Below are 8,509 nucleotides of genomic sequence, written 5' to 3'. Positions count from 1 at the left end.
GGGTGTGTGTGTGTGTGTGTGTGTGTGTGTATGTCACTAAAGGGGACAGGCATGTGGGCGGGGGTGCCTGCCAGCACTGGGGCTGCAGTGTAGGGGGGTGGGGGAGGTGCCTGCCCCTTTAGTGGGGAAAGAGGTAGGGAGGTTCTTTGGGGGCAGCAGGGACTTGCATGGGCAACAAGGCTGAGGAGGCAAGGGGCTGCAGGTCAGAGGTGAGGGGCACTGGTAAGGCTGGAGGGGCAGGGGGCTGCAGGTTGGGAGTGAGTGACACCAGCAGAGCTGCTGGGGGGGGGGGGGGGTGCAGGGCGGGGGGGGGGGGGGGGGCACCCCATTCATGGATCCTCAGGGGAGTCTCAACTGGCAAACTCACTGACTGAGCCCCTTCACAAGCAGGATATCACCCTACCAACCAGGACCAGTCTCCCTAGAGACTGCCTGGTGGGACTCGGGGAGCAGCACTCTCAGAAGTGACACGTAATTTAGGGGGACAATTGGGGGGTGGCTGAACGGGCCCTGACCCACCACGGCTGAGCACTGCCCTTTAGAAACCAGGGACTTTGAGGGATCAGATGATGAACTTACAGAGTTGCTGGTCACTAGTATAAGCACAGTATAACCTGCCTGCCATCTGATAACCCCAGGTAACCTCTCTGCATTTTACCAGCTACATTCTAGCACCAGGTCAAAATCCCCTCCTTTCCCCTCCACCTACCTGTCTCATACCTATTGTCTCCCATTGCCTCTGATCCTCACTGCCACCCATTTGCATTTTCCCAGACCTGCATTTTCCATATTGGTTTTTATTCCATCCAGCAGAACACAAAACAACAGCAGACTCTCCCTGTGCCTGAAGAAGGGTGTTTGTGTCCAAAAGCATGCAAAGAACAATTTTTCCAACTATTTAGTTGGTCTAATTGAAGATATTACATTTACCCAAAGAACTTTGTCTACCTATATCCTTAGACCAACACGGCTGCAACCAACACCACCAATACATCTCCTTGGCCATCAGCCAGGAGCAGCCGAGGGGCAGTGAGACTGTAGTGTTCAGAGCTCTGCACACACCCAGGATCTGATCCAGAGGTAAGTAGGTACCAAGGCTGGTGAGTGCATCTGGTCTGGGCTTGTGTTTTAGGTAGGTGCTTTGGCTGCGACCAGGAGTCCCTGGAGGCTGTTGCACCTGCACTGCTCTGCTACAGCCATGAGACAATCCTGGTAGTCTTCATTCGTCTCTGGAAGGGAGAGTCAGTGCCCCAGCAGCTGCTCAGCATCCTTTACAAGCCATCACGGATTGGCCTCGTACCAACCTGAGGGAGCTGAGCTTTAGACCTAGGACAGGAAGGGAGGCACAGAGAGCAGAAGCCACTTGCTCAGGTTCCCCAAGCATGTGCAGAGCTGGGGATGGAGTTCAATTATTCTCTAGTCTCCGTTCTCTAACGTGCAGACCTCATTCTGCCCAGATGAGAGAAGTGAGAGCCTGGATACTGAGATGTGAGCAGGGAGGGGTGCATCGGACCCTTGCCAGCCAGCCTGTTTCACTGCTCTACATCCACTGTTGTTGCCTTCATGTGAACTGCTGCATGTCCCAGTCTCAAAACAGCACCAAGTGACTGCACCAGCCCAACAGGGTCTGAGGGACAGACAAGACTGTAGGGGTGAGGGAACCCCTGGGAGGGCTGTGGAAGAGGATGGCAGGTCTCTGACAGCTGTGCGGCCTACTCCACTGGCACAAAGCTTTGTGCCAGGGAACAGGGGAGAGACTGGGACATGGCTGTGCTGTGAGGAACAGCGCTGCCTTCCCCTAGGATGGATGTGGCCCAGTGGCCAGAGCATGACCCTGGGGATCTGAGCTGCACAGTCCCAGCCAAGGCACAAAGAGCCTGTTTACACAAATTAAATTCAGGGTGACATTTCCAGAAGTGCTGGGTATGATCAAAGCCTCGGAGATCAAAGGATTCATGTCCTGCTGCTGCAACTGCCTTTGCTCCTCGCAATCCAATTAACTCAGTGCAGGCTTTTGGCAAGGAGCTCCTGGCCTGATGGGGGGGCAGAGAGGGGAATCCCCAGGGCTGTTTGACTTGAAAAGATAAATAGGGACAGCATCAAGGAGTGGGTGATAGCTGGAGTCAGGTTGCCTGAGTCTCAGACATCCAAGCTGCGATGGTGTTAGGATCACAGAGTGCAAGGTCAGAACTGGGCAGGGCCCAGATGAATGAACTCCAAGGCATGGGAGGATCTAGTTGAAAAGGGGGTGCAGATGGTGAGGTGCATCATCACATGTAAAATAACACATATATTTCTCCAGTGAAAAATAAATCAGAAGCTTTACTACCATACTAGGGGCCTAGGGCTGTTATTCAGTTTAAGATGGAAGCAAAAACAAATATAACTCAATTTGGAATGAGTTAAAAACGACCTGTAAGGCTGTGAAATAGGAGCTTTGTTACCAGCAGCAGCTAACAGACTGCAGAACTGCAGGATGAAGGTTAGCTTGATTGGTGGAACATCAAGACCATCCAAAAGAAGAGAGGGTCGTTAACACCTGTGCAATGAGGAGTTGAGAAGGGATCAGGTAGATGACAATGAGACATGAAGTCAGTTGGCTCCCTCAGCCCTGCCTGACCAGAAATGCTGCTGCTGCTACCAAGCAGGTGGTTTTAAATTTTGGATGGAGCAGGAATCGGAAGGGGGTACCACCCCCAGATCTGCCCCTGGTCCCAAACAATGGTGCAGGGCCTGGCAGTGGCACTTCTTGCCTGATGGTGGCAAGAGGATGCGCTGTGGTGTCTTTTGGATAAATAGAAAATGGAGGAGCTGGCTACACTTGTGGTGTCAGCCTCATCTTGCCTGGATTTGGTCACCTGCATGGCCATCAAAGTGCCCAAAATGCCACTCACCCACAAAGCTTTATTCCAACCCTGGCTGTGTGCGTCGCCTGGAGCGCATGGGTAGCAGAGTGCGCTCACACACGGGGCACGCACACTGGCACACAGGAGTATCTGTGTGAGAGCCCACCTGTTGTTCTACCCAACAGCTGAATGGCTCAAGTGCTCCCCTGGGCAGCTTCCCCCTGCACTGCTCTTTAACATTTTTTTAGCACTAACTATATTGCAGCTGTAAAAACAGTGCCAGAGAAGGGTCTGGATAATGGCCCACCTGTGGCATGGTGGTTGGAGAGCTGTGCCGGGTCATCTCTTCACATTAGTGTTGGGCCATTCAGCTGTGGGCAGGAGAAGAGGAGAGGAACATGTGCCCACTGCCTTTTTCTGGTCCTGAGGCTAATTCTGGTGATCATGGGTTCTGGCCGACCATCTAAAGCTGTTATGTATCCACAAGGGGCATGTATAAAGGCCTCGGGTGCTATTGCTCATGCCCAGCCTGTGTGCAGGCATAGTCGTGTACAGACATTCGTGCACACAGGCCTACGCGACCAAGACCAGAATTCTAGCCTGTGCACAAGGGACACTTTTAGCCAACTTTTCACTCTTTCTTTCCCCGGTAAAATCTCCCTGTGGTCTTCTGTTTTGTACCCAGAACTGCTTTTTATCCAGAACTAGCCCAACCCTCTGCCTGAGGCAGGATCACCCCTATCCAAACCGTCCCGTAGAAGTTTTACTAAGGATCTGACCTCTTAGTAAAACTACTCTCAACCCTGACAACACAACACATAACACCTTAATCAGCCAGAAGTGTAGCAGGGAGACCATGGTGCCCAATGCCCTGCTTCTGTAAAAGGTTAATACATACTCAAGAGATCCCAGGTAGAGGACCACGCCTCCTGCTACTGAGGAAGGAAGTCACAAACCCCCAAAGTCCATATCAATCTGACCATGGGGTAAAATCCCTTCCTGACCCCAAATCTGGCCATCAGTCTGACCCTCTAGCCAGGAATTTCCAGCTGTAAGGCCTAGCAAGAGCATGGGCACACCCCAATCAAAACCCCCAGCCTTGGCTACAGCCAACACCCAATGCCTCTGAAGAAGGCTTAAAAAACCCCAACCCATGTAGCAGCAAAGGGTGGGGTGGAATTCCCTCCCAGCCCCATGTGGCAACCAGACAACCCAGAAGCATGGACCATACCCATAGAAGAACATAGACATTGCTAGGTCTAAATCAGGGGTCAGCAACCCCCAGCATGCATGCCAGAGCATAGCACACAAAGGCATTTTGCTTGGCATGTGTGCCTCGGGGTGGACGGTGGGGAAGGGGCTGGGGCTGCAATGCCACAACAGGAATCGGGCTCCTCGTGGAGGTGCATGTGCACCCACCACCAGCAACGAGCTGGGCCGCAGCTCCACTGACCTCGATGCAGTAGCTGGCAACTTCCCTGCCGCTTGCTGAAAGCAGCCTGGGCTCCGTGGTGGGTGCTAGGGGTCTGCCCAGAGGCTAGGCTGGCTGTGGCAGGCAGCTGGGAGGATGCAAGCTGCTACACCCAGGTCTGTGGAGCCTCGGCCCAGCTCATTGCTGGTGGCAGGCGCATAGGCACCTCCTGACAGATGGCAGGGAAGGGGCCAGGGCTTTGCCGCCCCACCATCTGTCCCTGGCACGCCAACATCTTACAAATTGAGGTTGGGGTGCTTCGGCATTCTGCCCAAAAGCATTGCCGACCCCTGGCCTAGATCAGCTCTGACCAGTGACTATTTAACCTCCTCTTCAACACCCCCAGTGATGGCGATTCCTCCCACAGCTTCTCCAAGCCGCCTATTCCACTGTCTCACGGTTCTAACAGTGAAGAATATCCTGATACCCAATCTAAACTCCACTGCAACTTCAAGCCATTGGTCCACGTCCTACTCTCTGCAGCAAGAGATAAATGGTGTTCTCTCTCTTCCTTTTGGCAGCCCTTCAAGTATTTAAAGACTGCTGTTGTGCTCCCTTTTAAGCGCCTTTTCCACAAGCTGAACATGCCTATTTGCCTAGCTTCTTCGGCCTCTCCTTGTATGACTTGCCTTCCAAGCCCTTTATCATTTTTATTGCCCACCTTTGGACCTTCTCAAACTTTCCACATCCCTTTTAAAAGGTGGAGTCCAAAACTGCACACAATACTTCAGATGAAGCCTGACCAGTGCTGAGTAGAGGCATTGTCACCTCCGGTGTCCTACATCTAATGCTTCTATTGATGCATCCCAAAACTGTCTGCCTTTTGTGCATCTTTATCACACTGCAGACTCATACTGAGTCAGTGATCTACCATGACTCCCAGATCCTTCTCATAGTGCTGCCATCCAGCCAGGCGTCACCCATGTTGTATTTGTATGTTTGATTATTCTTCCTAAGGTGTAGCACTTTGCATTTGTCAGCATCAAACTTCATCGCATTAGCTGCAGCCCAGCTTTCCAATCTGTTGAGAATTGTGCTCCTGTGTCCTCCCATAAAGGAATCTAGTGCCTGACTTTTGTTGAGTTAGGCACCTACGTACATTTGAAGACCTGAACCTTGGCCTCTCCATTGCCTGTCTGCACAATGAGGACAAGAGCGCCTCCCTGCCTTGCTGGAAGGCTGCGAGGTACCTACATAACAGATTGCAAGTGCCCCGATATGGCAGTCACGGGGGCCATATCACTCCCTTGCCCAGACAGACCAGTAGCAAATCTTTGTTCCTTAAACAGAATAGTAGCACCAGCTCACGTCTTCTCCAGGCAGAGTTCAAAGCACCCTGGCTGTTCATCTGTCCACGTGATGGCCGCAAGGGTGAGGTTCCTTTGTTGTTTGTCCTTTGTCTAAAGGAGAACCAGCTATTGCAGAAGAATTTGGGCTTTAAGACCAAGAGGAAAGTGGGGAGTGAGAGGTGGAATAGTCAAAGGGGGAGCATGCCACACAGCTGTGCAACAGATGGAACCAGAATGACGCCAGTGGATCCTAGACCCACGCAGCCAGCTGTCCGGAGATACTCCATCGCCCCCACGTAGTTGGGGGACCTTCCCCCACACACTTTTGGAGCAGGAGCATGTGAGCTCTGTTCCAGCTGTTGCTGTGCAGCATCCAACCCACTGGGTGCAGTCCGTGCGAATTCACAAGCATGTAAAGCCCTGGGTGCCAGGGAGTGAGGTCACTGCAGTGACAAGCAGACGCTGGGCTCAGATGGGAAAGTCCGGTGGGCACATCCTCAGTACATCCTGCTCCGTGCCTTGGACGGGGCAGTGCGCAGCCAACGTGTCCACCGGATGAGCTGGCTGACTGAGCAGTGGCGTCTGTTCTGCCATCCCATGGAGGCAATGACTAGTCTGAGCTATCCGCTGCAGCAGGGGAGAGGGGAGGAGGCTGCTACCTTGTAAAATATGGGACTGGCTCCAGTCTCTTTGGGTTACAACTCCACTTCAGTGGAATGGAAGGAGCAGAGGCCAGCTCACCTCGCTGTGGATAAGCAGAAGCTATAACCTTTCCCCCTGACTTTCCAAGTATTGCTACCCTTGGCAAGATGCAGGAAGTGGGCAGGGATCCCTAGTGCAGATATGGTCCCTGTCCATGTCCCAGACGTTCCTGGAGCAGCACGTTGCTCCTCCCCATCCATTCTGCCCTGACACCGACGGGAGGATGAATGGAGGAGCCGGGCCTGGATAGGGGGGTCGGTGTTCCTCCAGGACATGGTATCCGTAGTTCAGCCAGTCATGGCGAGGGACTTCCCAGCTGCAGCTCCCTGCCCGTGCCTGTCTATAGCTCGGGCGTCATGAGTCATCCCCTTGCAATCCATGAGCTGTCTTTAGTAGTCCCACAGGGAGCATGGTATTGAACCACGGTAAGAACAGACTGGACTCCCCTTCTGTGTACAGTGGGACTTTGGGACTCAAATTAGACACCGGGGACTGATTACAGGACACAGCTGGATGTGCAGTGGGGAGGGTGGCTGGCCAGGGAAGGTTACTACAAGAAAGCCATTTTGTTTTACAGTTTCTTTATCTTACAGATAAAAGTGATGGATCATTGCAAACATACCAGGGAGAGATAAGAAGAGTAACTCATCTATTTTTCTCTTCCATTCATCCATCTCAATAGATAAACTACATTAGATTAGATTTGGATGTGGTGGGAGGCTAAAGCTCATAGTAGGAATTGGATGATCCGTGTTTTCTCCCAGCTCCCATGTGACTTGAGACAAGTCCCTGTGACCCTGTTTTCCCCTCTGTGGAAGGGGAAAGAGCAACACTTTTCTCCCAGGGAGTTTTTGTAAGACTTGGTTCATGTCGACGCATTCAAATCTTTGAGATCCTTAGATAGCAACAGAAGTGCCGCGCACATAGCAAGAGAGGGCAGAAGGTTGCTTCCAGCTAGTGCATGTATGTGCATCTGTGTATCGGGCACGCACATTGTGGGCTCTGTGTATGTGCAAAGTTGATTATAAGCCAGGAAATCCTGTCCCCGGCACAGAGACTGACTTTCCGCAGACGGTGCTGTCTGACATCGGGCTCAGCAGCCGTGACTCTCTGACCCCCTGCTCCAACCACGCTGCTGTCTTTATCCCTCCTGGCAGCCAGGTGTGAACCAGTGAGGTTAATCTGAGCTGAAGAGAGTCATCTCTGCTTTAGCCAGTGCTTTGTACAGCTGCTTTAATGTGCTTAAGCAGTCAGGACACTAGGACAACCCAACACTAGGGCTCACTCAGCCAAGAGCGATACCTGTTAAGGGAACTCGGCTAGGAAACGTCCCCATCCCCTCACTCACTTCCTGCCGGAGTGATGCTTCCTGTGGTACAAGCGTGCGGGAAGGTTGCCGTAGCCGGACAGATCGGAGAACAGAAATTCCCGGTCTGGGAGTGCTGCTCCCCAAGGAGCGGCCGGTTTCCCAGCAGTTAGGAATCCCCCGATTCTGCCATGCTCCACAGTGGCTCGGCCCAGCGGGGGAATCGAGCAAAAGAGCCATTCCCTCGCTACACTCAGCACGGGAGCTGCTTCCCCCGTGTTGGCAGCCTGCTCCTTACCCTGTCCGCACCACTAGCCGTACTTCCATTGGCTTCACGCATTTGTTTCTGGCCTGGCAGTATTACCTAATGGTCAGTGCAAGGCAGCAAGAGGCAGAACTCCTGTATTCTGGTACCACCATTGCCACTGACCTCAGGCAGATCATATAGGGCCCAGTCCTGCAGCTTTGAATCCCATGAGAAATCCTTACTCTAGGGTGGCAGGAATCGGTACAACTGCGCTGCACCTCGGTTTCCCCATCTGGTCATTAGGATGGCGGTGGGAGGCTCAGGGAGATGCTGTCTCCTAACTGGGGGATTCCTGCGGGCAGGGTGTGCGATCAGCTTCATCAGCCAGCCTGAGGAGGAGGGATGTGCGGTCCCCGCTTCCGTGACTACATCAAGCCCCTCTGCAATGTGCCGGGAGAGCTGCTCTGTGTTATCGCACATGGCTTGTTATGGTCCTGCCGCATTATTGCCCCTCACTGCCCACCTGCCGGGCTCCGACCAAGGGGCAAGGTCCTTTTCCCCAGGGCACATTGCTGTGCTCGCAGGCCTTTCCCAGGCAGCTCCTCACATGGGCCATCACTGTTTCCCGAGGAGCCAGTTCTCACCATC

Source organism: Alligator sinensis, unplaced genomic scaffold, assembly GCF_000455745.1.
Source record: "Alligator sinensis unplaced genomic scaffold, ASM45574v1 scaffold103_1, whole genome shotgun sequence".
NCBI lineage: Eukaryota > Metazoa > Chordata > Crocodylia > Alligatoridae > Alligator > Alligator sinensis.
This window is presented reverse-complemented; position numbering follows the sequence as displayed.